Source organism: Lepidochelys kempii, chromosome 4, assembly GCF_965140285.1.
Source record: "Lepidochelys kempii isolate rLepKem1 chromosome 4, rLepKem1.hap1, whole genome shotgun sequence".
NCBI classification, from domain to species: Eukaryota; Metazoa; Chordata; order Testudines; family Cheloniidae; genus Lepidochelys; species Lepidochelys kempii.
In genome coordinates this window covers 68,899,230-68,921,158 of record NC_136383.1, presented here as the reverse complement: position 1 = coordinate 68,921,158, position 21,929 = coordinate 68,899,230, and the positions used below count along the sequence as shown (strand labels likewise).

Genomic DNA, 21,929 nt, shown 5'->3' with positions numbered 1-21,929 from the left:
TAACCAAGCAAGATTTCCCCTTAGCTAGTAAGATACAATGAGACACTTTGATTTACACTGGATGCTATCCCATCATGTCTTAAAATCTGTCCTGCTTCAACCTGCTCAAAATACCTTCCACTCTTTCAGTCTTAGCTTAAAACTCTCCTTATTTGTCTAACTTTTATTGATGTTTGAATTTTTATATCTGTTTTGCAGAACAAAATTTTTTCATATAACAATGATTGACTTTCAAAAGTATTGTATAATAATGTGTTGTACAGTAAATATTCTATATAGGTAAAAGCTTAGCATAAAGTGTAATTAAGTTAGCTATCATTTATACTGTGTACTTGCTTTTGCGACTTTTCATGTATTTTGAGATGGAGCAGCTTACAGAATTGTAAATATTACTCTTAAGAGCTATAAAGACATTCTTCCTGTAATTTAAAATTTGTTTCTAGTGCCACATTTTACAAACACATCTGTAAGTCAAAATATGTTTTGCAGTTCAATTGAGCTGATGATTGTCAATTCAAATAGCATCCCTTTAAACAGCTGGCTTGTGAAAGGGGATCTTTAAACCTTAAAAACATTTGATCAACAGTTGAATCTATCATTAAGTAAACATAATATAAAGTTGTTTGTGATCATAGAACCGTAGGGTTAGAAGGGACTGCAAGCATCATATAGTCTATTCATAATATACATTCTTCTTCAAGTTCTTGCTCATGTGGATTCCATTCTAGATGTGCGTACACCTTAGCGGTATCTGTAGGGTCAGCTGTGGCACCCTCTGGAGTGTCTTGCTCATGTGTTGGTATATTAGGCGCCAGCAGCCCTATGCTCTCTCAGTTCTTTCCCCTGGTTGCAGGGTTTTAAGCCCTGCACTGACTGTAACAGGCCTATGCCTGTTAGTGACTCCCACAGCAGCTGCCTGAAGTGCTTGGGGGAATCACATGTAAAAAGTGTCGCATCTGTAAGAACTTTCGTCACAGAACACAGAAGGAGCACAAGGCCAGATTAGACTCCCAGCCCTTTGGCATCGCTGCGTAGTGCACCCCCGGCAGCCGGTTCTACCCAGCACAGCTCCCCTTCGCTGGTGCCTGAGAAGAAATTGAAGAAGCGTGACCTGGCACTGAGCAAGAAAAATCAAGGGGCATGGGGTAAAGAACCCTGTTTGGGCTGCCTGACCACCCTGGAACCACATCAGAGTGTCCCCCATTTGGAGGCTTATAGCCCCCCAAGGGATCTGCCACTGTCTCCAGGGTATGGTAGGGGTCCCAGACTCTTGGCGGAGCTGCTGCTTTCCCAGGCCTTCCCGGTGCCTAGAGAGCAAAGGACACTCCTAGCGCAGCTGGCATTGCATGTTGCAATGGCTCTGGCAAAGGCTTCCTGTGAGGGCAAGCCAGCCATAGTATCCTCCTAGAGGGAGAGTGAACACTGCTGGACCCCAGAGCCAAGGCAGTGCACTCAATCACCACGCCCTAGATCTCCACATCAAGCCAGTTCACCACTTTAGATCACTGGCACTGTGCTCCCAGAAACCACCCTCTTGAGGAGGTTCACCCAGAGAGAGACATGCTGGTTACTGTATGGCTGGTTTAGGTCATCCTCCCGCCAACCGTCTCCCCGATGTAGGTCGCTGACAACTGGACCATGGGAATGTTCCCTAACGCGGTACCGATCCCTCCCACTCCTGGCACTGATCCGCTTATTCAAGGCACTGTTCACCCATGGTGACACTTAGCCACCAGACTCAGGTGTCAATGGTCCGACCGTGGTCACTGGAAGGGGATTCCTTCGGCATGGAGAGGGAGTTCAGCCCCTCACCGAGGAAGCACCAGCACGACTGGGCATCTGAGGCTGTGTCCACCTGTGCGATGCAGTCCTGGCAGCAGAGCCAGTAGCTGGCTATTGGCCATCCTGAAGGACCTGGGCTGTGCTAGTTATGCCGATGACTCCTTTGTATCAATCGTCGGTAACCGCTTCAGAAAAGCGACAGACAGCACTGGGATTGGTGCATGAAGTGCAATCAGATGCCGGATGGAGGAGTGAGTGCCAACCCCAAAACCTTCATCCCCCATGGGGTATGAAGCCCCGGGCTCTCCCCCAATGGTCCAGAAGTCCTAATCCTCTCTAGATGAGGCTGTTGCGGGGCCCTCTCACGCTAGCTCACCAGACTATTTTAAGAAGCACCAAGCCCTCCTCTGAAAGGTGGCCACGAATGTAGGCCTAGAGGTGGAGAAGACGGCGGAGCAATTGGACACCTTGTTTAATGTGCTTTCTGCATCAACCCCCGCACGCATCATGTTTCCAGTGTATGATGGGATCCTAAAGATTGCCAAAGCCCTCTGGCAAACCCCATCCGCAATCTCTCCCACCTCCAAGAAGGCTGAAAAGAAGTATTTTGTCCCAGCCAATGGGTTCGAATACTTGTACAACCACTCTCCCCTGGGGTCGTTGGTCATTTCTGCAGCCCACGAGAAAGACAGATGGGCAATCCAGTGTACCCCCAAAAACAAAGAGGCCAAGAGGATTTTTTTGAAGGAAAATTTATTCCTCGGCCAGTGTTCAGTTCAGGGTCACAAACCACCAGGCTCTTTTGGGGACATATAACTTTAACTTATGGGACTCCCTACCCCAAGACTCAGCCCAAGAATTCAGGGCCCTTATTACCCTTATTGAGGAGGGTAATACAGTGGTATTACAGTGGGTCCCTCCAAATGGTGTGGGACGTAGCTGATTCGGTGGCCAGGGTGGTCGCTTCAGCGGTGGTCATGAGGTGCAGTTCTTGGTTGGGGGCCTGTCCTGGGAGATGCAGTCCTAAATCTAGGACCTCCTGTTCGATGGGGTTGGACAGATGTGAGGCTGTATGGGCTAAAGGACACACAGGCCACCTTCCACTTGCTGGGTTTCCATACACCTCAGTCGACAAGGAAGCAGTTCTGGCCACTCTCATCCCCAAGGCCTTGGCAACCTCAACAGGGGTCTGCAAGGAGAAGGGATAGGGACATTAATTTTAGTTGGCAATGGCCTTCCTCCTCCCACTAACATACACAACTCGGCCCAGCAAAACATCACAGGGGCCAGAAGCGCCTCATTCTTTTCTCAACCATCTTCGTCCCTACCGTTTGGCCTGGTCACGGGTCACCTCAGACCTGCGTGCTAGAAATTGTATTTCTGGGCTACACTCTACAATTCATGGCCACCCCCCACCCCAACCCCATCCCCCCTCCCTGTTCCTCTTCAGGGACCATTCTCATTCAGGAGGTCAACAACCTCCTGCAGTTGTGGGAGTAGAGGAGGACCCTTGGGAAATAAGGGGGAAAGGCTCTTCTCCTGCTATTTTCTAATCCCAAAAGCAAAAGAGGGCCTACGACCCATTCTGGACCTGTGGCAACTCAACAAATATTTCAAAAAGCTGAAGTTCCGCATGGTCTCCATCATTCCCTCCCCGGATCTGGGAGACTGGTATACTGCTCTCGGCTTGAAAGACACTTGTTTTCATAATTCCATCTTCCAAGGACACAGACATTTCTCCCTTTTATGGTGGGCTAGCATCATTTCCAATTTATGGCGCTGCCCTTTGGTCTCTTGTTGGCCGCAAAATACATGGACCTGGTAGCCACTTACCTGGGATGTTGAGGGGTCGAGGTCTATCCTTATCTCGACGATTGGCTCATCAAGGGCAGATCACAGGATTAAGTGCAGAGAAGTCTCAATCTGGTGTGTTCTACCTGTCACGACCTGGGCCTATTAGTAAACTAAAAGAAACTGGTGCAAGGGATAGAGTTCATAGGGGCAGTCCTCAAATCCACGCAGGCCAGAGCCTTCCTTCTGGAGGCCCATTTCCAAGTCATGTTGGACTAGATCTCCCATATAAGGGGCCACCCACTCACCACCGCCCGCTCCTGCCTGAGGTTGTTAGACCACATGGCAGCTTGTACTTATGTGGTCCATCGTGCCTGGCTCCATCTCTGGCCGCTGCAAGCGTAGTTGACATCAGGTCTACACACCCAACAGGAGTGATCTAGACCTGGTAGTCAGGATGCCGGAACACATCCAGTTGTCACTGGAATGGTAGTTGGACCCCGAATCGCTGTTGGAGGGGGTTCCCTTCACGGCCACGGCCCCATTGTTGACCCTGGTTTCTGATGCCTCAGGCCTGGGCTAGAGGAGTCCACCTGGCTGAGCTCAGCATGCAAAGTCGCTGGTTGCGGGACAACCGCTCCCTCCACATAAATGTCAGGGAGCGCAGAGCAGTTGGTTTGGCCTGCCGCACTTTCTGGTCCCACTTGAAGGGCAAAGTGGTACAAGTCCTGATGGACAACACTACCGCAATGTTTTATATCAACAAGCAGGGTGGAGCCAGGTTGACAGCCTTTTGCCAGGAAGCTCTCTAACTCTGGGACTTCTGTGTGCAGCATGCCATTCATCTCGTGGCCGTGCACCTCCCGGTGACCAGAAACATACTAGCAGATCACCTCAGCAGGACCTTCTCGTCTCACCATGAATGGTCACTCTATCCCGATGTGGTCAGTGTGATCTTCCAAAGGTGGGGAACTTCCCAGGTGGACTTGTTTGCAATTTGTCAGAACAGGAAATCTCACGCGTTTTGCTTGATTTGGGGGATCAACAGAGGCCTGTCAGATGCCTTCTTATTCCTATGGTCGGGGGCTCTGATGTACGCCTTCCCGCTGGTGCCGATAATCCACAGAGTCCTCATGAAGATCAAATGGGACAGGGAAAAGGTAATCCTAATAGTCCCGGCTTGGCCTTGCCAGCACATTGCTGGATCTCTTGGTGGTGGCCCTATGGCAGCTGCTTCTCTGGCCAGATTTGTTGTCCCAGAACCACAGCAGTCTTCTGCACCTGAACGTGGCAGTGCTGCATCCGACGGCTTGGCTGCCGCAGGGTTAAATGTGGAAGAGCAGAAGTGCTTGGCCCATGTCTATCAGGTACTGTCAGGCAGCAGGAAGCCCTCTACCAGGGCAGCCTACTTGGCCAAATGGAAACGTTTCACGTGCTGGGCCTTGGACCAGGGTATTAGGCCTGAGCAGGCTTCACTGCAGTCGATCCTGGACTACCTGCTACATCTTAAGCTCCAGGGCTTGTCCCTTTCATCAATTAAGACCCACTTGGCCACTATATCAGCCTTTCACCCTCCAGTTCAGGGCAGCTCAGTCTTCACTCACGACATGACGGTCTGCTTCTTGAAGGGTTTCAAGTGACTCTATCCCCATGTCCAGGACCCCATCCTTCCTTGGGACCTGAATCTAGTGCTGGCATAGCTCATGGGTGCCCTATTCGAGCCACTGGCTTCCTGTTCTCTTCTTCTCTCCTGGAAGGTGTCATTCCTGGTGGCGATAACGTCTGCCCTTAAGGTCTCTGAGATTAGGGTCCTTACCTCGGAGCCACTCTATACAGTGTTTTTCAAGGACAAAGTCCACCTGCGGCTGCACCCAGCTTTCCTGCCCAAGGTTGTTTCAAGTGAGCCAGGACATATTCTTGCCAGTGTTCTTCCCAAAGCCTCAGATCTGAAGAGGAGCGTAGATTGTGCACTCTGGACGTCAGGAGAGCAAAAATCTCTGACAACTGTGCTCGCAGGCACATGCACACCTAAAATGGAATGGACATGAGCAACACATCTCAAAGAATAACAGTTATGAAAGGTAGGTAACCATTTTTTCCAGAGGTGCTTGAGGCCAACAATGTGGATGCTGAATTTGTTAATTTGTATAGACTTTATTCCCAAGGTCTTTTAAAGAAAAATGAGGAACAGTTACTTTAGATTAATTCATTAACTACATCAAATACCTAGTCAACTTGACAGTTTAAAACTCACAGGCCAGGTGCTTGGTTGTATTCTGGCCTTCTTGCATTACCAGATTGCCCAGCGGAGGGTTCCACCAGGGTGGAGGAACAATCCGCTGGCACAGAGCAGGTGTAGCTATTCTCCACTCAGCTCCAAAGTAGGCAGTGTGTCAGATGTGCAGCTGGAACATGATGTGCTCCACCTATGCTCAGATGACACATACTCCCTTAGGGATTATAGCCATTTTGGGGAAATGAACGTGGTTCCCATGCTGCTCTAAATTGCACTGGGGCTCAAGCTGGTGCAAATGTGCTCTGAGAATAAGGGTGCAGTAAGCTGATCCCTTATGTCTCTGCAGCATCCAGCAGAAATTCCAGGCCATAATCTTTTCTCTGGGGGGTGGGAGGGACAGAGGAGGCACATTTGAGTATATAATGGAAGTTGATCCCTGGTTTGAAATTTCAAACAAAATGTCTTCAACTCTATCTCCATCTTAATGTAATGTGAAATCTCATGCTGGCTTTGTTTAGGGAGGGTATTCCTTCCCCACATCTCTCATCAGTAAGCAAGTAGTTACATTGCAGTTTGATTTTTGTTATAGCTAGTACTGTTTTATTTAAGTGGAAGTGTTAACAGTATATGGAATTGATATTTGGATAAATAGCAGCCTTGGAAACAAGTGATATTGAAAAGGCAATGATTGAAATGGGAGAGCAGAGAAGGTTGAAGAAATTTGTAGAGTCTCATAATAACTAGCTGTATCCTCTTTTTAATGTGAATCCATATTAATTTGCCTTCTGCTAAACAGCCAGATTCTCAATTTGGGTAAATCAGAGTAGCTCATGTCGTCTTGTTATATCTGTGAACTCTGTTCTGTACGTATATTTGGGCCATAGCAACTACTGATAAAGATGTCAAAGACAGTAAGAGCTGACATGTGGTTTGTTTGGTGTATTACTTTTATTGTAGCATGCTTGATCAATTAGCATAGTTCCTTTCTAACATTTTATGTTTTGTAAACATTCAATTGATGTTACTGAAGCCATTAACAACTCTTAAAAAGAAAGGAGGGGAAGGGACTCTGTTTGCAATAGGGTTCCAATTTTCTAATAGCACAAAACTGAACACCCCACCTGCACCCCTTCCCTGAGGTGCCTGCCCCGCCCTTCCTAAAGCCCCACCCATTACATTCCCCTTCCTTGGTGGCTCGTTCTCCCCCACCCTCACTCACTTTCACTGGACTTGGGGTGCAGGAGGGGGTGAGGGCTCCATCTGGGGATGCGGGCTCTGGGGTGGGGCTGGGGTTGAGGGGTTTGGGGTACAGGAGCGGGGCTCTAGGCTGGAGGGTGGGACTGGGGCAGGGGTTGGGGTGTGGGCTTACCTCGGATGGCTCCCAGTCAGTGGCGCAGCGGGAGGGCTAAGGCAGGCTGCCTGTCTGTGTTGGCGCTGTGTGCACACTGGTAGCAGACAGCAGGTCTGGCACTAGTAGGCGGGGGCGGTGCAAGAGGCTCCATGCATGCTGCTCTCGCCTGCAGGCACTGCCCCCCTGCAGCTCCCATGCGGAGCCAGTGCTCGGGGCAGGGCAGCAAGCGGAGCCCTGTGGCCCCCCTGCCTAGGAGCCGGACCTGCTGGTCGCTTCTGGGGCGCAGCACAGTGCCCCAGGACAGATAGACTAGCCTGCTTTAGCACCGCCAACCGGAGCCACCAGGGTCCCTTTTCAACCAGGTATTCTGGTCGAAAACTGGACACCTGGTCACCCTAGCTTGCAACAAGAATCATATATTCTACTGAATCCAAAATGGCTGACCATTAGTCTGCATTGTTTTACAGTCTTGCCCACCTGACCATGCTCGCTTGAGAGGAAACTGAAGCTAGACAAATTCAGACTGGAAATAAGGCATACATTTTGAATAGTGAAAGTAATTAATCATTGGAACAATTTACTAAGGAGTGTAGTGGATTCTCCATCACTGACCAGTTTTTAATCAAGACTGGATTTTTTTTCCCCTAAAAGCTATGCTCTAGGAATTATTTTGGGGAAGTGCTATGGCCTGTGTTATATAGGAAGTCAGATCAGATGATCCCAATGGTCCCTTCTGGCCTCAGAATCTATAAAATCAACAGGTGAAAAGAGATTGTCTTGAAATTAGAGCTTTTCAATAAAGTATGTTTTTTGGATTTACACTGAACAGAAATTCTTTTCTGCCTTCTCATTTGGAAGAAACTTTGTAATTAGTGGCTTCCAAATGCCTGCACATTAGTAGAGCACATACACTTAGACACCCACGAGGTGTTAGTAACGACATACTTCAATTTACAAAATGTTTCCACATCAGTGGTCTGATTCCTAGCCTATCACAAGATTTGTTGTTGGTTTTGTTTGTTTTTTTGCCAATTAAATCTTTTGTCAAGCTTAGTGATGTCCTGCTTGTCACCCAGGCATGGACAAGTGTTTTGAATAAGCTAGTTTCTACTGTGGCTAGTTTTCATCATCATTCCTGATGGTCACAAGTGCCTGCACATTTCTGTCCAGCTGGCTTCATGTTCAAGGTGCTTGAGAAGACTATGATGATGATGGCAAAAAGACACACAACAGATCTACAATGTGGGCAGTCCTATTTGTACAGATAAGTGGCTTCTGGCAAATTTGACCTCTGTCAAGCAGCTAACCAGTGCCCTGTGGAAGGGTAGGGGAAGGACTGTTTCTACCATTGACACTGATACTTACCCACATTGGCAGTGCACTGGTGGAGAATTAGCACAGTGGAGAACCACACAGTCAATGGCTTTACTCAAAGGAAGCATAATTCAAATAAAGTGTGACCATCTGTTTTTGTGGTATATGTCAAACAGCAGTCAGTGTGGTAAATTCCTCTAGCATAGAATGGGCCTTAACGTATTTTCTTAAAAAATCACTGTGGCAGTTTATTCTAACTTTCATCAGTTGGCAAATGTATTCTGGCTTAGAAGCAGTTAAATACACACAAATCCCAGTAAAATTACATCAGTCATCATCACTACTGTGTTTTACAAATGGTGATATTTCACACTGATTGCTACCTGGAATATGAAAAAAATTAAGTCTTTCTACAGTCACTCATTTTAATTAAGAGTGTTTTAGATATTCTGACCAACTCTGGCATTTTCAGATAAAGTTTAGAAGGCTGGGCATGTGGTTAAGACACAGTACTGGGATAAAGGAGATGTCATTTCCACAGACTTCCTGTGTGGTCGCTGCCAAATCACCAACTGTGATAAACGGGGCGGGGGAGCTCCCTTTTATGGACACCTAGCCATCCAGTTAGCTAAAAAATCCCAGTTAGTAGCTGTTCTCCACTTGCTTTACCTATAACAACCAAATGCAGTTCAGTGGTTGAGAAGTGTCAGAAAGCCTTTAACCAGTTTAAGGCGGCCCTTACATCTGACCCTGTACGAAGGGCCCCGGACTACAACCAACCTTTCGTCATAACCACAGATGCGTCCAAGCGTGGTGTAGGAGCAGTTTTAATACAGGAAGGATCAGATCAACTATTCCATCCTGTCATGTTTCTCAGCAAAAAGCTTTCTGAGAGGGAAAGCCACTGGTCAGTCTCAGAAAAAGAATGTTACGCCATTGTGTATGCTCTGGAGAAGCTAAGCCCGTACATTTGGGGATGGCAGTTCCACCTGCAGACTGACCATGCTGCACTGTCGTGGTTTCACACAGTCAAAGAGACTAACAAAAAACTTCTTTGGTGGAGTTTAGCTCTTCAAGACTTTTATTTTGAAATACAACACATTTCAGAAGCCTCTAACAAAGGGGCTGATGCACTCTCCCGGGAGGGTTTCCCAGAATCAGCTGGGTAAAATGTCCCTATATTCTAAGTCATTGTAGTCCTTAAAATGTGAAAAATACTGTTTAGTTCTTCTTGTAATTAGTAGTAAAATTAAAGGTGCATGTATATTATTAACTCTGTTTCCTAAACCTCCAGGAAGAAATCCGAGCTGGTGTGGACCTGACCTGAACTAGGCTGGCCAGCACCGTCTGTGATTTGGGGGGCGTGTGATAAATGTAGGGAGGGAGGTAGCTCCCTTTTATGGACACCCAGCCAGCTACTGTTAATAGCTGTTCTCTACTTGCTTTTCCTATAAAGGGCTAAAAAGTTCATAGGTAAAAGGAAGGGAGTGGGCACCTGACCAAAAGAGCCAATGGGAAGGCTAGAACTTTTAAAATTGGGGAAAAACTTTCCTTTTGTCTGTCTGTCTGTTCTCTGGAGAGAGAGGACAGAGCAGAGACAGGGCTGGAGGTATGCTGTAAAAAGCTGTGGGCCAGGTATGAAAATCACCAGATCATACCTAGAAACTACTCATTTGAAACCCCATTTATGTAAGTAGATCAGGAAATGTCTAGGAAGATGCAATTAGCTTTATCTTTTATTTCTTTATGGCTTGTGGAGTTCTCTGTGCTAAGCCCAGGTGCATTTGTTTTGTTTGTCACCTTTAAGATGGACCTCAAGAGAGCTATCTTGATGCTTAATCCTTGTAATTGTTTTTTTTTTAAATCTAGCAAAAAGCCTAAATTCCAAATGTATTTTCTTTTTTTAATAAAATTTACCTTTTTTAAGAATAGGATTGGATTTTTGTGTCCTAAGAGGTTTGTGCATATGTTGTTTAATTAGCCGGTGGCAAAAGCTAATTTCCTGTTTTCTTTCTCAGCTCTTTCCCAGAGGGGGTGTGAAAGGGCTTGAGGGTACACCACAGGAAGGAATTCCCAAGTACAACTTCCTGGGTTCCAAAAGGGTTTTTTTGCACCTGGGTGATGGCAGCATCTATCCATCCAACGTCAAAGAGAAGCTGTAACCTTGGGAGTTTAATACAAGCCTGGAGTGGTCAGCATTAATTTTTAGAATCCTTGCGGGCCCCCACTTTCTGCACTCGAAGTGCCAGAGTGGGGAATCAGCCCTGACACCTACTGTCAGATTTATTTATTTTTTAAATAAATCCCACTGATGTCAATGGAAGGTTCAGGTGCACAGAACCTTTGAATATTAGGCTATTAAACTCTGGTTGCCTCTCCTCCCCTTTTATAAAATGGGGGAAATGCTCAGTGTGTTGTTGGAAAGCTATGCACACCAATGTTTGTAAAGTGCTTTCTGATCTTTGGACAGAAAACATTGCAGAAGTGCAAATTATTTTTTTTTAATAAGAAGAATGTGGGATTTCAGGTGTACTAGGAAAATGTTTGATCCTTAGTTTTTTAGTTGGAGAATAGATTTTTCTAATGAACACACTTTCTGTGACTCAAGCTTTACTATTTATTGGGCATAGAATGTCAACCAGGGGAAAAAAAGGAACATTAAATGGAACAGCAGGGAGGCCAACTCTCCATCTCTGACTCCCATCCCTTACTGTGTCACTTTCACGTTCTCATTCTCTCCCTTTCTAATGCAAGCTAGGGAAACAGTGACTGGCTCAGCAGTAGTCACATGAAGAAAAACATTAAAAGCAGCATGTGGGGAGGCCACAGTTTCAACCCCTCTCCCTTCCTTGCTCAGAAAAATATCACCTCTTGACACATCCCATGGGAAGCACATTTTGTGCTTTTAAATATTATTAAATTGACATGGGCATTTGCCAAATAAATACACAAAACTACATTAAAATAGCATTGTTTCTGTCTTGAACACACAAAAGTCATGGAAAGTTTGAGTTAAGACTCCCTCAGCACCCATAACATGCTAAGCCCCTTCTGGACAGTCATTGCAGCAGCACAAATGGATCTATATCAAAGGATTTCTAATACATTTTCAGAACACCTCATAGCCTAGCAAAAACCTTTTGGAAATGAAAAATGAAAGTACCAAAAGTAAGTTATGGCCTGTCCCTTTTTTAGTGTCCCAGAAGACGTGGTGTTCTGGCTACAATTACCTTGTTCAATGCTGTGTAACTCTATGGTCAAAACAGGTGTCTGCCTGTTCAAATCTCTTGTGAAAATAAGAAATTAAGGTACTAAAAGGAAATTATAGCCTGGAAGTTTACTCTTGTTTTGTCATGTGATTGCTGGGATGGCTGATTACTGAGTGAGTGTTTCGATTAATACAATATTTGTTTTATTTGCTAGCACCTGCCACAGTTTCTAACTATTTTCCTACTGGTTTGGAGCAGCATCTAGTATTGTGGGATTCTCTTATTTTTTATTTTACATTTGTGAAATTTACATGCCCTTTCCATGCTCTGGGGACCCTTATCTAATTTAATTATCACAGTAACTATCTTAATAGATTCTTCAATCTGGTCCAACAGTAAATTAAATATACAAATATGTCCCAACAGACATAATAATAAAATAAAACTCCTTCCACAGGAGGCATAATGATGTGAGCTACGTGCATTTTTTCCTTGACTGAAGAGTTCCTTTGAAATCTTGAAACTGAATTTCCTAGCTTCTTTATTAAGGAAATAATGATTGACTTAAGCTTAAACAGGGAATATTTTTTTTAAATGACTAAAAATGTAAAGGGAACAGTCTATTCTTTTTAAACTAACAAAAATAGTGGCAGTTAACAGAACAAAAAAGGAATTAATGGCAGCTGGGGAGATATATATATTTTAAAGCAGAATTAGCCCAATATGACAGTCACCACCCTGTCCACTTACTTGTATTCTGTATCCCATTCTGCTACCCGCTGTCTTCATAGATTTTCAAGGTCTTCAGGGCATAGACTGTGTCACCCTATACATCCAAATAGCTCACTGCATAACACATAAGTAAACAATGATAAATAGGAAGGAGGGCTTACTCACCTCATGGAGTAACTGGAGTTCTTTGAGATGCACCTTTGATCAGAGGTTTTCGGTAGCAGAGCTCATTTGGCCCATGCATGTGCTCTAGCTATCCTCATGCCTTGCAATGAAGGTATATAGGGCTGCAATGGATGCAGTTCCTTCTCTATGGCACAGTCTGATGGAGATGAGACTCCGAAGGAGGGTGGGTAGTGGAGCTCCCATAGGGTGATACATCTCAAAGAACTCCAGTTACTGCCAAGGTGAATAATCCCTTCTTCTTTGAGTCCCTATGGGTGCGCCGCTTGTGGTGACCCCTGAGCAGTTTGCTCTGAAGGAGATGGATCTAGAAGTGTTTGCAGAACTAAAGGTCACGTCAACTCCAGAGATGTGCACTAAGGCCTAGTGCTCAAGAAGGCGTGAACTGAAGCCCATGTGGCAGTTTTGCAGATTTCAAAATGGCAACAGAGGTCAACTGAGCTCTGGTAGTATGGACTATGATCCTAGAAGGGCATGGCAGTTTACCAGCTGCATAGCAGGAGAGGATGCAGCCAAACACCCACTTAGAAAGTCTCTGGGTGGATATTGGTATCCTTTTAACCCTGCTTGCGATGGACACAAATAGCCTTGGAGAAAAGAATAAATGGACAAAAATCTGACATCAGGAATCATAACACTCAAAAACCAGTACGAGAACACTTCAACCTCTCTGGTCACTCAGTAACAGACTTAAAGGTGGCAATTTTGTAACAGAAAAGCTTCAAAAACAGACTCCAACGAGAAACTGCTGAACTGGAATTAATTTGCAAACTAGATACCATTAACTTGGGCTTGAATAGAGACTGGGAGCGGTTGGGTCATTACACAAATTGAATCTATTTCCCCATGTTAAGTATCCTCACACCACCTTGACAACTGTCTGAAATGGGCCATCTTGATTATCGCTACAAAAGTGTTTTTTTCTTCCTGCTGATAATAGCTCATATTAATTAATTAGCCTCTTAGAGTTGGTATGGCAACTTCCACCTTTTCATGTTGTCTGTATGTGTATATATATCTTCTTATTATATGTTCCATTCTATGCATCTGATGAAGTGGGCTGTAGGCCACGAAAGCTTATGCTCAAATAAATTTGTTAGTCTCTAAGGGGCCACAAGTATTCCTGTTCTTTTTTTTTTTTTTTTAAATTTAGTTCTGTCCCAATAATATTTTAGCACTCTAGTAACATTTAGGTTGTGAAAGGCAGCATCCACCCTAGTTTGATGAAGTTTAGGGTGGAAAACTATCAGATGAAATTGTCCGATTAATATGAAAGTCCAAGACAACTCTACGTAAGAACCAAAGGTGTGATTCAAGGGATCCCTCATCCTTGAAGACTATGGAAAGGGGGGTCATCCCTCAACTCTTTAAGCAGAGGTAATTGCCACTAAAAAGGGAGTTTTCATTAAAAGGTTTAAAAGGGTACAAGTAGCTAGTGCTCAAAGGGAGGGTGCATCGGAAATTAAGAACTAAGTTCAAGTCCCAAGTTGCGGTGGGTTCTCTGACATTCAGGAAGAGATTCAATGACCATTTGATGAATCTAGAAGTTGTAGGGTGAGCAAATAGCAAGAAACTTTCTACAGGAGAATGAAATGCTGTGAAGGCTACTGGGTGAACTTCAGTGGAGATCAAAGAGAGACTCCTTGCTTAAGAGTGAAAAGATATTCTAGAACAGTGGTTCTCAACCAGGGGTACACATACCCTTAGGGGTATGCAGAGGTCTTCCAGGGGGTACATCAATTCATCTAGACCCCTCTCCCCCGCCAGAGGTGGTCTCCCTCCAGGGCAGGGCTGGGACATACTGTGCGGTCAGCAGGCTTTGCGGCGCCCTGGTCATACCCTTCCTACTGAGAGACGGGGCTCCAGTCCTCAGCCCGGCAGGACAAGTCACACAAGTGTTGCCATCTGAACAGTTTTATAACAGACTACAGAAAAAGTACTAGCGAAGTCTGTACAAACTAAAATTTCATACAGGCAGTGACCTGTTTATGCTGCTTTATATACTATTCACTGAAATGTAAATACAATATTTATATTCCAATTGATTTATTTTATAATTATATGGTAAAATGAGAAAGTAAGCAATTTTTCAGTAATGGTGTGCCATGACACTTTTTTGTATTTTCGTCTGATTTTGAAAGCAAGTAGTTTTTAAGTGAGGTGAAAGTTGGTACACAAGACAAATCAGACTCCTCCAAAGGAGTACAGTAGTCTGGAAAGGTTGATAACCGCTGTTCTAGAACGTCCAAGGTAGGAGAGTTGAAAGGAAATAGGAACGGTGACTACACCAGTGGTAAAATCTTTTCCATTTCTGAAGGTAAGTTTTCCTGGTGGATTCTCTTCCTGTTCAACAGGACTTCTTGAATTCTCTGGAACAGGAGAGTCATAACCCTGAGAGCCATCCAAGCTCTGGGTCATAGTGTGTTCAGGTTGGGTGGGGTCACAAACATTCCCCGAATCCTGAGTGAAGAAACTGGGAATCAGCAGGAGATTGATGGCTGGCTGGGAAAAAAAGGTAAAGTAGGTAAGCCAACTACACTTGTTTTAGCCATATTGGTGTGATTAAGATTACCAAGGCTTTGTCCTGTCTAATTTTGTTTAGAACCATGAGGATTAGCAGCGTTGGAGGGATCTAGGAGACTTCTTAATCAAGATAGGATAAAGTCAACCCTCCCCCCCCCTCCTCCCCGGAACAGTGACCAAGACACATCCTCTTGACAAGAATTTTGGACATTTCTGGATTATAGTGCTGGTGAGGTGTACGTTTGGAAAAGACCAAGTAAGCAGTATTTGCCTGAGAATGGATCTGTCAAATATCCACTTGTGATCTTGAGTGAAGTGACTGCTGAGGTCATCAGTTATAGTATTTTAGAGCCCAGGCAAATAATAAGGATTCAATGGGCTATGCACCAATTCTATAACCTGATTGCATTTGGGCAGAGGAAGGGGTTCTCGCTTAGCCTTGTCAGTTTATGCAGTACATACTGGCCCTGTTGTCTCTCATTATGCAAGTGGGTTGACTTTCCCTCACAAGATCGGATATGGTGGCAAGCGTATCTCCTGGTGGACCATGTCTCCTGGATAGCACTGTACTGTTAATATGCTCCCCATCCTAGGAGAGATGAGTCTGAAATGGAATAGCTGAAGGGAATTCCTGAGCACACCTTGTCCAGATTCTTCCACCAGTCAAGAGAGACTAACATGAGGCTGGGAGCAGAGAGTAACTTTTTCAGGCTGTCTTTGTTGGGAGTATAAACTGTTCTGAGCCAGGCTTGGAAGCAGTGTGGGTAAAAGTGGGCATGTAATGTGAAGGTAAATGCTGTCGTAAAGGCACCATCTGGCAGTGACCTGTGGGCTCACATGAACTTGTGCGATTAACTGTGTTCGAATGAGAAATCTGTCCTCTCATAGACAGGATGAAATCTGTCTTCTCTGGATGTCATGGCATAGAGAGTGGCCCCTATAAACTCTATCCATTGCAGAGGTAAGAGGGAGGACTTTGCAGCATTGAGCTGAAGGCTGAGCATGTGAAAGAGAGACATAGCATTCTTTACTGCTGTTGGAACTTTGACTTAGGAATGCCAATTGTTGAGATAGGAGAAAATGAGCACTCCCCATTAGTAAAGCTGTATAACAACTACCATGATAACTTTTGTAAACATTGTAGGGGTGGTAGAGAGTCAAAAAGGAGGATTTAATACTGATAGTGGTCCAACACCTGACCAATGACAAAGCATAGGAATCTCTTGTGAGAGATGTAGCATGACATGTAAGTATGCTTCTTGAAGGTCACAGGTCTCAAAATAGTGTCCCAGATTCAGGAATAGAATAGTATCTGTGAATGTTGCCATCTTGAATTTCTGCACCATGATGAAGGTAATCAGCATTCTGAGATCAAGAATTGGCCTCCACCTACCCTTCTTTTTGGCAACCAGAAAGTGTACTTGGAGTAAAATTTGCTTCCTTTCCATTGATGTATTGACTTAATGGAATATATGGGTCAAATGTGTTAATATAACCCAGTCACTATCCAAGATTAAATAGTGTTAAATAAGGTGTGGGGTTTGGAATAGAGACCTCAACCTGCTCAGTATTCTGGCAAACACCGTTAAACATCTTTTTAACCTTTTAGTAAAGATAAAGAAAGGAGGGAAAAACTTAACATTTGCAATATAAAGTGTAAACTAAGGCTTTCATTTTAACAACATCCCTTGTTCCATTTCCTTTTAGCTGGAGAGAGCTTTTTACAAGGAACTTTCCCGCCCCTTTGTTTGACAGTCTCTTAAATGGTATGGAAGATGGCAAAACCTGTCCTTTTGGGGAAAAGAGAAGAAACTAGTTTAGATGGGCTAGAGGTGGTGTTGTTAAAGTCCAATCCTCTTTTGTGCCAGGTGGTGGCTGGGATTCAGCTGGAGCTGGTATAGGTGGTGATGTCATATGGGTCACTCTCTTTGGCCCTGTCTGGTCAGGACATCTTTTAGGATAAGGATGACAAGATCCCAGGAGATGATGGGGTAGGAGCCACGATGGTGAAACTCGCTCCAGAACCCAATTCCCCCCCCCACAAAGTCTTCCTTTAAATACTCACAATGGGAATGGTGGGCAGAATAGCCCATCCCTTCATTATTTTGTCCACCAATTAGGCATAATTTCTGATACATGAAATTTGGTTCACTGATGTCTGGTTCCCCTTTTCTTGTTTACCATGCATGGCATTATCAGTCCTTGAGTTATATCAGTAGGCCTTTTTGTTTGGACTAATTAAGTCGGTCTCCCTTTCATACCCTTTACCATCAATATTTGTTGTTATAGGTCTTAGGAACTTTCACTTACTTTTTACTGTTGAGGTCACAATTACAGTAAATTTGTAGGCCCAATTATTACAACAGTACTCAGTGGGAACTATATCCACAGCTTAGAAGCAGAGGGAAAGAATAGAATCATAGAATATCAGGGTAGGAAAGGGACCTCAGGAGGTCATCTAGTCCAACCCCCTGCTCAAAGCAGGACCAATCCCCAATTAAATCATCCCAGCCAGGGCTTTGTCAAGCCTGACCTTAAAAACTTCTAAGGAAGGAGATTCTACCACCTCCCTAGGTAACGCATTCCAGTGTTTCACCACCCTCTTAGTGAAAAAGTTTTTCCTAATATCCAACCTAAACCTCCCCCACTGCAACTTGAGACCATTACTCCTTGTCCTGTCCTCTTCTCCCACTGAGAATAGTCTAGAACCATCCTCTCTGGAACCACCTCTCAGGTAGTTGAAAGCAGCTATCAAATCCCCCCTCATTCTTCTCTTCTGCAGACTAAACAATCCCAGTTCCCTCAGCCTCTCCTCATAAGTCGTGTTCCAGACCCCTAATCATTTTTGTTGCCCTTCGCTGGACTCTTTCCAATTTATCCACATCCTTCCTGTAGTGTGGGGCCCAAAACTGGACACAGTACTCCAGATGAGGCCTCACCAATGTCGAATAGAGGGGGACGATCACGTCCCTCGATCTGCTCGCTATGCCCCTACTTATACATCCAAAATGCCATTGGCCTTCTTGGCAACCAGGGCACACTGCTGACTCATATCCAGCTTCTCGTCCACTATCACCCCAGGTCCTTTTCCACAGAACTGCTGCCTAGCCATTCTGTCCGTAGTCTGTAGCTGTGCATTGGGTTCTTCCGTCCTAAGTGCAGGACCCTGCACTTATCCTTATTGAACCTCATCAGATTTCTTTTGGCCCAATCCTCCAATTTGTCTAGGTCCCTCTGTATCCTATCCCTGCCCTCCAGCGTATCTACCACTCCTCCCAGTTTAGTATCATCCGAAATTTTGCTGAGAGTGCAATCCACACCATCCTCCAGATCATTTATGAAGATATTGAACAAAACCGGCCCCAGGACCGACTCTTGGGGCACTCCACTTGACAAGGGCTGCCAACTAGACATGGAGCCATTGATCACTACCCGTTGAGCCCGACAATCTAGCCAACTTTCTACCCACCTTATAGTGCATTCATCCAGCCTATACTTCTTTAACTTGCTGACAAGAATCTCTTGTCTCGGCTGAGCGAAGAAAAGGGACAAAGAATGTGTTTAAGCAGTTGGATTTGTTTTGATTTGTTTGAGAATTCTGGAGAGAGACAGAGGCTGCTCTCCATGGAACAGGGTAGTGGTGCCTTATGTGAGGTTTCTGTGAAGGGGAGATGTCTGGGTATAGTTTATTCCCATCTCTGTTTGAGGAAACAAGACTTGCGTACATTTTGTCAATACATAAATTACACTAACATACTTGATGCTTCGTCACTGATTTCTGTTCCAAATGTAAAATTGACCTGCCATACTCCAAAATCTGCTACTACTCACACAGGCAATAATACTAATAACTTACAATGTCCCCTTACAATCTCTGTAATACTTCTCACATTCACATGCCCAAGTGCTCCCAAAACAGAGTTGTTACACAATAAGCAGCCTGTTCATCTATCAGAGAAGAAAGGACAGAAAGAAAGGAGAGTGGTTGACTGCTTGGGACAGAAGGTGGGAATTATACAGACTGTATAATGCATAAATACAATGAGCCAAATGCCACTTTCATCTATACTTGGTTATCAACCTGGAGTGCTTCTGTTGACACAAGCAGGTCTGAATTGTGCAGTTTGTCCAACAGAGGGCAGTGGTACATACACTAGACAGTTTATTCCGTACATTTGTTTGAAAATTATCTCTTGCATAACTCCTGCTCATGAATTATTGTATTGTCTTTATGTATGGCAGCTCTTCTGTGTGAGGCTCTTTATAATTTTAGCTAATATATCAAGATGTGTTAATATTTTAGATACTTTACTTAGAATGTGATTGGAGCAACATTCCTCATACAAAAATATAAATACGAGATCCTCCTTCCTGCTTCTCTGAACTTCCACCTCACTTCACTAGCATATCTTCCTGAACATCAATGTCCTTACTGCAATAACAAACTGTTAACAAAGCTGCAGCTATGTTGCCTACAAACTATTAAATGCTAAGAAAGCTCAGTAAGATGGTACTATTCAACACTGTACCTTGAAGAGGATCTTTTGAGAAAGTTATGGTTGATAAAGAAGTCTGATTGTGGGGTGGATTGCATTATAGCAGATATAATAGGAGTCAATATTTTAATCTGCTGATGATCTTCCTTTTTTGTTATGGTCGTGGAAAGGAGGAGAAACAATGGTGAGAGAGAATATTCTTAAATGTGGTGTTTGTTCTATTCTTCTATATTATTATTTTTTATTTTTATTACAGTTGTGCCTAGGAGCCCCAGGTATGGATCAGGCCCCACTGTTTGATCTAGGTTAGCACAATAACATGGAATAGGTGTTTTCTAATTAATAGTGTACATGGTGTTTAGCATTTATAATAACAATTAAATGTGTGCTATTCAGTATTATTGTGTGTATTCAAAAATAATACAGTAATCATTGTTTCCTGTCATTTGAGTATTGGATAACTAAATATTTTATGGTGTAAAAGGCAATTTAAAAAGTCCTAGGAATGGTGGGATGTGATTTTTGTGGGGGGGGGGGGACCCTATGAAACTGACTTGCAAAAATACATTTAAATAATGCTAAGGTTGCACCAGAAGCCAATAAAAACTAACAAAAAATGTAAAGTTATATCTTCCAAACCTAGACACAAGTCCCTCTTTGGCGGGTGGGTTCCTTATTGCACCACAGCAATCAAAGTAATTTAAAACTAGGAATGTCCTCCTTTATATCACAATCTTCATGTTCTCATTTTGGTTTAAAAAATATCAGTGCTTTTCTGTTTTCACGTGATATCTGATTTTACACCAGCCTCAAACTTTTTTTCCTTTTTTATTTTGGTTATAGTTAATTGTTTAGAAATATTTTACAGGCAAGCTTCCTGTGAGAGAACCACTGAGCATCCTGATTGTGAGTTGTGTGTTGGAGAAAATATACAAAATGGAGAGGGTTTCTCAGATTATTTAACTGAAAAACATTAATTTAAAAACTTCCCTTTTCTTTTTTCTTCCAGACACACACACACACACACAGCGGTTTAACTCTTTGTAATACACTTGTCTTTATTATCCAGATTGATGCAGAGCGGTAAAGAGGAGACAGTATCTTGTTTCAGAGGCTGGTGCCATAAACCTTCCCTCAGGCTCGAACGCCTCCCATCTGCTGAAGTGGGCTGTAGCCCCCGAAAGCTTATGCTCTAATAAATTTGTTAGTCTCTAAGGTGCCACAAGGACTCCTGGCTTTTTTGTGGATACAGACTAACACAGCTGCTACTCTGTAACCTCATCCTAGTTTCTCAAGTATCACCCCAATCCTCCCATTCCTATCAGCAGTTCAGTCTGAGTCCCAACTATCACACCAGTTCTACCTGTAATAAATTCATCACAGGTAAAAGTCTGAAGACAGCAGGGTCCTTAAGGGAATTGCCCAGGCCAGCTTTCACAGTGCTCCTAGGTTAGGTAGTGTGTCCAACATCTCGCACGAACAGGCTGCTGCTACATGCTGCCTGGCTTCTTTCATGGGTTGGGGTTTTGGACCGTGAGTCCCTTTGCTATTGTCCTTTTCTGCCTGAGTGGCAAGTTAGTACCCACCCCAATATTGTCTCTGTTTTGCACCCCTTTACTAAGATTAGGCAGCTTTCTTCACTACGTTAGCGGGAAAAGGCTTTTCATTGCTCATTCCCCGAGGCCGTGTCTGCCGCCCGCTTGGTCACTGGAGCGGAAAGTGCCTCCCTTCCGGCACGGAGCGCGGTTGTAGCACCGAGCCTCTCCCACCTTCCCCTCGTCCCAAGGCTCGCTCCCGGGGTGGGAGGCCGCCCGAGCTGTGCGGCGGGGCGAGGCGGGAGTTTTACCTGCGGGGCGCAGGGCCGGGGGCGCTCGCTGCCCAGGCTCTACGCTGGCTGTAGGCGGCGGTTGGTTTCCCCAGGCGGCACCTGGCTTGGCGGGAGCGGGGCTGCGCCGGTGTGAAGGGCAGGGGGCTTTGGGGCCGGGGTCTGGTGCCTCGTTCCCCTTCTCGTTGCTCTTACTCCTCCTCCCCCGGGGTGCCTGGCGGAGCCGGCTCCGCCAGCTCGCCGGGCGGGGCGGGCTCCACCTCCAGGGCCGCCCCCTCCAGCCCGAGCCCGGCTTTCTCTGCGGGGCGTTGCGGTGCCGCCCCCCGCGTCAGCCCCGCTCGGCGAGGGGGTGAGGAGGAGGCTCCTTGGTGCCGCGTCGGGAGAGAGACAAGCGGGGAGAGCGCGGCGGCGGCGGCGGCTCCTCCGGGAACAAAGAGGGGAGCGCGGCAGCGAAATGGTGAGTGACGGCGCCTCTGTCCCGCTCGCC

The 21,929-nt window shown here is 45.1% G+C and overlaps 1 protein-coding gene and 1 long non-coding RNA gene across 3 annotated transcripts in view; one reads left to right on the top strand and one right to left on the bottom strand.

Annotated features, from left to right (window-relative positions):
* Positions 1–218: 218 nt before the first annotated feature.
* Positions 219–21,743, bottom strand: LOC140910521 (uncharacterized). Its single transcript, XR_012158627.2, has 4 exons — positions 21,464–21,743; positions 12,434–12,529; positions 3,616–5,601; positions 219–2,971 (listed from the first exon to the last, which is right to left on the bottom strand). It is a non-coding gene; the product is annotated as an uncharacterized LOC140910521 (long non-coding RNA).
* Positions 21,477–21,929, top strand: part of SH3RF1 (SH3 domain containing ring finger 1) — a 160,878-nt gene continuing 160,425 nt past the window's right edge. Inside the window, exon 1 of one of the 2 annotated variants that reach the window (XM_073341608.2) lies at positions 21,477–21,899. The gene's annotated coding sequence lies outside the window, so the exon portion shown is untranslated. The remainder of the gene's footprint in view (positions 21,900–21,929) is intronic. The other variant, XM_073341607.2, reaches the window with a different exon arrangement.